Source organism: Eublepharis macularius, chromosome 5, assembly GCF_028583425.1.
Source record: "Eublepharis macularius isolate TG4126 chromosome 5, MPM_Emac_v1.0, whole genome shotgun sequence".
Classification (NCBI taxonomy): domain Eukaryota; kingdom Metazoa; phylum Chordata; class Lepidosauria; order Squamata; family Eublepharidae; genus Eublepharis; species Eublepharis macularius.
In genome coordinates this window covers 130047054-130055852 of record NC_072794.1, presented here as the reverse complement: position 1 = coordinate 130055852, position 8799 = coordinate 130047054, and the positions used below count along the sequence as shown (strand labels likewise).

At 42.9% G+C, this 8799-nt stretch overlaps 1 protein-coding gene across 6 annotated transcripts in view; it reads left to right on the top strand.

The window, feature by feature from the left end:
* The first annotated feature begins 930 nt into the window (after positions 1–930).
* The window catches only part of PPFIA4 (PTPRF interacting protein alpha 4), a 194075-nt gene continuing 186206 nt past the window's right edge, over positions 931–8799 (top strand). For 5 of the 6 annotated variants that reach the window (XM_054979374.1, XM_054979371.1, XM_054979375.1 and 2 more), the window contains exon 1: positions 931–1005. The gene's annotated coding sequence lies outside the window, so the exon portion shown is untranslated. Of the gene's footprint in view, positions 1006–1483; positions 1546–8799 lie in introns of those variants that run through there. The other variant, XM_054979372.1, reaches the window with a different exon arrangement.

The following is an 8799-nucleotide window of genomic DNA, read 5'->3' as shown; positions in this document are numbered from 1 at the left end:
CTCAGACTTAAATTCTAAATGACCTAATGCATCATTCTGAATTAACTATGTATTTATGGAAGCTGGCGCTGGCAAATGATATAGGCCCCTCCTCCCTCTCCCAAGTACAGCTGGAAGTCAAGTCTCATGAGCAGAATAGAAAAGATTAAGCAGGTTCTCTTTCTACCTGCTTAGCTAGGCTGTCATATAATACTCTTGTTAGCATGAGATGGGTGTACTGTTTGGATTTTGAGGGGGAATATTTACACAGTCGTGTAACAGCTGTCCCTCCCCCATATATACAATTATACAGTTAACATTAAGTAACTCAACAGTTCCCATGTATTTTTACTTGGGGGCCAGATAGTAATGGGATTGCCAGCTGACATTAAGCATTCGTGGATCTGATTTATAAAGGTTTTTTTTTTTCCTTTTGAAAGTAAGCTCCACAGTGTATGACCTCCTCGGAAGCAAGCCAAATTGGGTTCAGCGGGGTTTATTTCTAAATAAGCATACGTAGGCTCTTAACGTTAAGCGATTTCTATGGACGGTATGAACTTGTTCTATGATGCCGTTTGGAAGACGGGTTTGGACGTGACTCAACGAGGAAGAAGAACAGGGCCTTGCTCCTTCCGCCGCAGGACAAGCACCCCTGCCTCCCAGAAGCAGCGATGCTCCCGCTAAGGAGCGTTTCCTATCGGGAGATCAGCAACACCCTCCGGTACCGACTAACCGCTTCAGGCACGGCGTCTTCTTATCCGCATGGCGAGAGGCGGGGCTATCAGGAGGCTTCCAGGGCGTGCCGCTGAAGTCACGGCGGGGCGGGGAACGGCTGTGAAGGCCGCGCAAGAGCTCGGGGGGGGGGGGGGAGAACTGAGGGGGCGCGGCCACGTTCTGAGAGGGAGCCCTGCGGAGGGGCGTGGCTTCGTGCGAGCCGGGAGGGCAAGGCGGCGCGGGGGGCGTGGCTTTGCGCAATCGGGGACTCTCTGGTAGCCGTCGAGATGTGAAGCTTTTTTCCGAAAGCGGGTGAGTGGCGGTTATTTCGGAGGGGCTCCGGGGTGGGGGATGAGTCTCTCTGGCTGTTTCCCTCCTGAGGGCAGTATGCGCGGATGGAGAGGGTTCTGCGGAGGGCGGCGAGCAACTTGGCTGTCAGCTGTGAGGCGTTGTGGGGATGGAGGAGTTTTGGGCGGCTGGGAGCTGGTGCTTCTGCGGCTGGAGCGCGTAAAGCGAGCGCGTCCGCGGTTCGGGCCTCGCTGTGCCCGCCCTTGCCGCAGCACATAAGCCCCCCTCCCCTACTTCCGCCGAGGAGCATCTGAGGCCGCGAACAGGTGCCTTTAGGGAGCACGTAGGAGCCACCGAGGAGGCAACACGAGCCATGCTGCCTTTTCGAAAGGGAGGCGGCCGGCATCCTTGCGAGGCCCGCTGGTGATGCCAAAGGAGGCTTTGCCTCGAACCCGGCATTCTGCCTGTAGCTCTCTTACGAGAGCTGCTTCGCTCTTATGGAGTAACGGGAATAAAGGCGATGGGCGTAGACGCGGCGATGCCGGAGGGAAGAACACTTGTGGGGTGAGCTTGGTCCATGCCGCCCTTCTGCCATGCTTGCTAGTGAGGCTGGCCTGAGGCTGCTGGTGGAGAAATAAAAACGGGCTGCGCTCTTTTTTTTTTTAAAAAAAAGCCATGGCATCCTTCTTTCAAATAGTAAAGGGGCTGTTTTCTGTTGATAATAAAGAATACAGCAATACCGCAGGAAAGACAGGGGTTTCTGCTTGGGTTATTCCTCAGGTATGCAGAGAAAATGATTTAGTTGGTTAACCAACACAAGATGGGAAGCTCCCCCCCCAACCAAAATGGTATAATGAAGACTAAAAAAGTTCCAAGAGGTATGGAATGTTGAGAGCAGCTGAGAGTGGGTTGATTGGGAGGGGTGGGAATAAGCCCAGGGTCTGGGGGCTTTTGGAATCTTAGATTACAAAATTTAGTGTGGTGGTGGGTAATTTCCAAATTGTTTCATGTAATTCCTTGTGGATGCCCAGCTTTTTTTCTGTAAGAGCAAACTCAGTAGGGTACATACTCAGAGTAGAGGGATTCCTCTGGTGACAAAAAATGACTGTAAATGAGCTGAAGCCCTCCCTACCCACATGACTGAATGAGGACTGAATTTGCTTTGGGAGATGGCTTTCAGAGGAGAATCAGGTAAGGGAGGGTGGGGAGGAAGAATTAGCTTGTTCAAATCACTGAGAGCTTTTAGAATCAGGGAGGAGAGATTTGGGATATGGAGGGGGCGGGATTATCAAATTGTTTTTCCTTGCACCTTCACTCAGGGCCCTAGGTTATTTTGTCCTTGCCGGAATCCAGAATCTCCTTTTTCCCTTTATTTGAAGTGTTTGGTGGAGAAAGGAGGGTCTCAGGAATTGATTATCATTTGTAACTGAATTCTAAAGATTCAGCTTATATTTACAAAAGTGTGGTTCTCCTATTTGGGAGAGATGGCTTTGTACAATATTGTGATGTGAGTCTGTAATATAAACCTGCTGTTAGTATTTGCTATGTTTTAAAATGAAGGTGAGTTTTCTTAGTGGTTACTATCTTCATTTGTGTACAGTTTTGTTAGGTGGTTATCATATGCTACTGTGAAATCCTGTCAGTGTTGCAGGATTATATTCTGTACTAAAATGAATAGCATGCCAAATTACTGTGGGAAAATACAATACTAATTAACTTGCATTGTGATAATGGTGAGAAAGGGATGACTCTGTTTCCAAAGATGATGTGCAGGCTTGGGAAGAGGGGGTGATGGTGCTGGAGTATTTGTCCAAAGAACTTGAAATCAAGCCTGAAATAAGAAGGAACAGATGGATGTAACAAATGGTTGAAAGAAACACAAGGGGACAGCATGACAGTACAGAACAGGAGAAACAGCTGTCATAGCATACCAGCTGCTGAACCATTCTTGAGTGCTCTGTAAGCATTATGGCGGCTTTTATAATTGTTTGTATGTATGTACATAGAATGAGGCAGAATAGATACTTTCATCTACAAGATGAATGTATTGGACTGAAGTCCTATAAAACAGTCCCTTTACTATCAGTGGATGGAATTATATGGGGGTACTTTGTGCTCTCTGTAACCATTGTTCCTCCATCATTTAATAAACGATTATAGATTGCTTCATCTACAGGACTCAGCGTGTGTCTCTTATTATGATTGGCTAAAGGGACATTCGAAGTACCAGTTGCATACTACAATAGTGAATAGAAAAAAGAACATAACCAGGTTCCATTCCCTTGCTTCATCACTAGTCCAGGAACTATAAATTCTTTAGGATGTCGGCTATGCATGTATACTTGCAAGTTGTATGAGAACTATTGATGGTCTATTTCCTGTTTAGTGCCTTAGTGTATGCTACCATGGGGAAGGAATTCTGGGTAAACTCTTAGGTAACCTGGTGAAGGAGCAAATAGACATACTATAATCCTATACAGAGTTACTCCAGTCTAAATCCATTGACATCAGTGGGCATAGACTGGAGTAACTCTTTAGGATTTCACTGTTAGTTACTTATAAAACAGTTCCCCCCCACCCCCTGCTTCTTGTTATATCTACAGCAAACCAAAGGTGACACAGCTTGGCAGTGCTTCCTTTGATTCTGAGTATGGACTTGCCAAAATTACTGAGGTAATAGGAAGGGCATTTGGCGTCTTTTCAGTGGATGGAACCCCACACTCTACTGGGAGGCTGCCCCTCTTCCTCCTAGGAGAATGTCATATCATGGGGAGGATTAGCTGAGCCACAGCCAAAGAATAAGATAATTTTCCTTACAGGTTATCTGTACCTGCTTCATTGGTGGTGGGAGGCAGTTTTTTCCTTTTTCCCTAAAGCATTGTGGCACCTCTTGGATTTTCTCTTGTTTTCTCCCATTATTTCTCATATCTACACTGATACAAAGTTTTGTAGTAAAGCCTGGATGATGAGCACTGGAATGTTCAGATTATCCTGGTCCCATCCTCATGGCAGCATTTTCCCCACTGTGGCCATTTTCTTCCCTACTTGCGGAGGACTTTTTTGTTTTTGAATCAGCAACTCAGTATCATTAAATTGATATAACAATACAAGTTGGAAACCCAAAAGGGGTTGTGTGTGGGGATGTCACTTAATCGTCCCTCATATGCTCTTCCCCACACGACTTACTCTTCTGTGGTACAGTAATTAAGTGGTTGGGTTGCAAATCAGCACTCTGCTGGTTCAAATTCCACTACAGCCGGAAATTCAGTAGGTGGCCTTGGGTAACCCACTCTTGTAAGCCCCTGTTACCCAGTTGTATTGTGGGATAATACAACACTGACCTTATTCACCACTCTGAGTGAATAATCTCTCAAGAAGAGTGGTATATAAGTGCAATTGTTCTTCTCTTAGCAGCCCCTGTGTCTTCTCCCATTTCCCTGCTTCCTTCTGTCCTCAGATGACACGTGAAGAAGGGAATCTGCATGTTAGTGTAATGGTTTTATCTAGTTTGGGGATGGAGACCTATCATTCACATGGCATATTTCAAGTATTTAAAAACCTTATATACACATATTATTATCACAGCTACAGCAGCCTGTAAGATAGATCAGTTTTGTTATCTTGATATTACAGATTGGGGATGAAGGAAAATAGTACCTTGTCAAAGTTAGGACCCTATGCATTTTATTAATAAGTAATTCTCAACAAATTCAGCTAAACCTACTAAACATTCTTAGAATTGCAGCTTTAGGTCTGTATCCCTGATACATAAATTTGCTGCTCTGTATCTCAAGAAAGACACTTAGGAGGATGTGAAAAGACCGCATATTGAGAGCCAGTTGGTGTAGTGGATAAGTGCACGGGACTCTTATCTGGATAACGGGGTTTGATTCCCCACTCCTCCACTTGAAGCCAGCTGGGTGACCTTGGGTCAGTCAGAGCTTCTAGAAGCTCTCTCAGCCCCACCCATCTCACATGGTGATTATTGTTGTGGGGATAATAATAACATACTTTGTAAACCGCTCTGAGTGGGCGTTAAGTTGTCCTGAAGGGTGGTATATAAATCGAATGTTGTTGTTATTATTATTATTATATTAGTATGTCCAGAGTAGGTTTAATTCAACCTTAGTAACTGCAGTTCTCGTCAATGGGGTATGGAGGGGCAGATCTTGCATGACTGACACTATAGCTTGGGGCTGTCTGGAGCTTTGTATCTTTCTTTGAAAATTAAGGATAGAAGCATAATCATGGCAAGGCTGAAGTGGCATAAATCTTTGAGGAATTAGTATAATCTCCCACCTGTTTGTCATCAGCTTGTTGTAGTCTTTGGGTTTTAGAGCTTTTTGTTTCAAGCTGTTTGTTAAAAGAGCAACATATTTTAGGCTATTGTTATGTGTGCTCCATGCTTCAAAGTAGAAATACCTGGGGTATAGCTTTACATGGGTTGGTTCTTTTTGGAAGAGAGAGCACTGGAGACTTAAGATGTATTATACTATTTGCTTTGTTTATAAATATGCAGATAAAGTGCAAGTGAAGGCCCAGAAGAAGGTCTAAGGCCTACAGAACTGCTACTGGTAGTTTGCTTCTCTGTCTCTTCCAGCATCTAAATTAAATAATACCCATCTGTTAGCTTGTTCTCTCCCTCCAACTAGGCAGGAAGCCCACCTCTTTCATGCCCTGACACTTAAGGACTGGTCTAGAAAGATATCTATAGCTAAGATCATTATCCTTACTTTTGTCATGTAGGATAGATTGATCCACACTGATCAGAAGTCAAGCCCAAGAATTCACCACACTTAGCTCTGGCAAAGGCCAGATCTCCTGCCTTCTCTTTTCTTCCTTCTGGCACCCTTTGGTAATCCAAGGGTTTTCTCTCTGGTATTAATTCTAGCTTGTCACAGGTCCTGCATCTCTTCCAGCATGCCCATGTTTTCTTTTGTACATCGTGTTGAAGGCAAAGAGGAAAGCACTAGACCCTATAACTAGAACAACAGCAGATATCAAATGAAAGAGCCACAAGAGACACAGAATCAGTACTACTGTGCTAGTGTAGGTACCATAGTCGTTCTTAGGTTATTCCTTAAAAATTAAACCAGATTTGTTAATCAATTTCAAATCTTCTGACTCTTGCTTCTTTTTCTTGTCTCTAAGGTCAGAGAAATGTCCATAGAGAGGGATTAGGTTTCTATGGCACTGACTCTCCTGTCTGGAAGTTTCTAGTGTATTTGTATCTGTTGCATAGGCACATTTTAATTTGCTGCATTGCCAAGTAGTACTCTGCATTAAGAATCTTCCTTACCTCATCTTAATTAAAGTTAAGTATTCTTGCTCTTCTGTGCTTTGGACATTGCTTCCACTGAGGCCCTATGTTGATGTTTTTAACACTTAAGTGGTCCCTGCAGGTTGCAGCAAATTTGCACCAGTGCATAATGTACAAATAATAATAATGTGTCAGCTGCTTGTTATAGGCTAGAAACATACACTAAAGTTTTATTTAAACTTTTAAGTTTTTTAAAAAAATCTTCACTGGATTAGTGCTTTGTCCTACATTAGCATTCGTGTAGATCCATGAAAAGGAAACTTCGTTTCAGACAGCATTCAGTAATATTTATTTTCTTCTGATGTATGTACCATTTTTCACACACTGCACTGCATATCTCACAAGAAGTGTTTATTTTAAAAAAGGGGGTGAGGGAGGAGGACAAATGGCTTTAACCTTTAGAACGCTATCACTTTACAGCAAAATGTGTTATGCCAGTTCTGTAGGTTGTTGTGGATTTTCCAGGCTGTATAGCCGTGGTCTTACATCCTGGAAAATCCACAACAACCATTGTTCTCCGGCCTTGAAAGCCTTCGACAATATACCAGTTCTGTAGGATCAGACTTAGCATAAGTGGCAGACCCAACCAAGGAGGGCTAGGCAGTATGTTTTCCTAACCTACAAATAAAAGTAATGTTTGTGGTAAGCCCAATGTTCTGTTCTTCTGGAGAGGAAGGCATCATGAACAAGGTATAACACAGACATACCTCCCACCACATGTGCAACTATCTGCTGTGGAGCAGCCTCTGAGGACTTGCTGAAGAATCTTTTCCCCAAGGCTTTCCACCAAGGTGAAGGAGTCCACTCTGAGTGTTACTCGGTTAATGACAGAGGCCCATGTTGCAGCTTTGCAGATGTCATCTAGAGAAGCATTAGTGCTGAACACTGTTGCAGCTGCCTCTCTTACTGAGTGGACTGTAATTCCTTCAGGAATTGTTGCTTCTTTGGTAGACTGTTGTAATAGGTTGGTGTGGGCATCCCTTTTTCTTGTGCTGTGGGGTAAAATGAATCAAATAGGAACATATTGTACATATTTCAATTTTGGATGAAAATACTATGCTCTTTAGACATCGAATTTGTGGTGTTCCCTTTCTTTTGGGCACTGAGGCTTAGAATAAAAGGAAGGAAGACATAACTCTTGAGCTCAATGAAAAGTGAGTTAATTTTAGGGATAAGCGCTGAGTATGCCATAATGTGACAATTTCATTGTGAAACATGCAGTGTTTTTATTTCTGAAACCCTTCAAGCAGATGCCAGTACTATGATAAAAGGACCTTGGGCATAAGGAATTCCAGGGATAATGTTAGGTATAGGTTTGAAAGATGATTTGGTTAGAGCTTTAGGGTAGTTAATTGAGTTTTCCAGTTAACTGAGTGCTAGTTAGCAAAGTTTTTATTGTATTTCAAGGAAGATGAAACTAGTGGGGAATATATCCTGCCTTCACCTTGGTGGAAATCCTTGGGGGAAAGATTCTTAAAGGCTGAGGCAGGATTGTACATCATTTTTACTGTACATCTGTTGGTTGTAAAGTGATAAAAATTCTAGTTGAAAATGGAGGGTTGGATTTTTTGTACCACTAGTATGTGGCACTGAAGGAAACAGATGTTTCCCTGCCTTCCCCTTCTCCAAGCAGCTCCCTCTGAGGGATGAAAAGGTGCTTTGGGGTCAAGCAGCATACAACATGGATGGCTGCAATGAGGAGGCTGAAGTGGGCAAACTTGTACCTGTAGTCTCTTTGGCTAGCAGCATTTCCACTGGTTCAAGGGACTCCACTGGTGTAAGGGGCAAACTACAATTTCACCTCCCCCTCCTTACTGCAGCTGCCTGTGTTGTATGTATTTTTTTCTGTCAATGTGACCCCTCCAAGATTGCTTTTATGCTGTGCCCAGAGAGATGCTGGGGGAAAGTGAAAAATATTTACCTCTCTCAGTGCCTTTTACTAATGGTGCATATTAACAGTTAAATGTAATTTCCATTTAAATCAAAAATTCTGTACCAATATTCTGCACTAAGAAAAAAGTATTATGTAACTTGAATAAATGTTTGCTAATCTTTCTTAATTTGTATTTGTTTGTTTTCCATAACTGCTGAACATAGGAAGGGTAAGAAACTACTGAAATCGTGTTCAACGGTGTGTTCCTTCATCCCTCCACAGCTTTTGAATCTTCACAAACACCACTTGCAACTATAATCTTGAAAATGGTTTTTCTAAAATGGGGAAGTTGGTTCTCAATATACTGAGTTTTTTGCTTAGTACAAAATATTTTGTGTGGCTAGCATAACTAGAATGTCATAGTACTTACAGGCCTTGGTATAAATAAATACATGTTGTTATAAGTAAATGTTTTTCTTTAAGGTGCCTCTGGACAGACTTGTTTTTACAACATTTGGTTTAAGAGTATATATTTGTGATATCCTTCTCAGACTAATTGTTCTTCCCTACATATCAGTCATAGAAAGACTAGTGCATTTGTGAGAACTTTGTGCCTAATGCAATA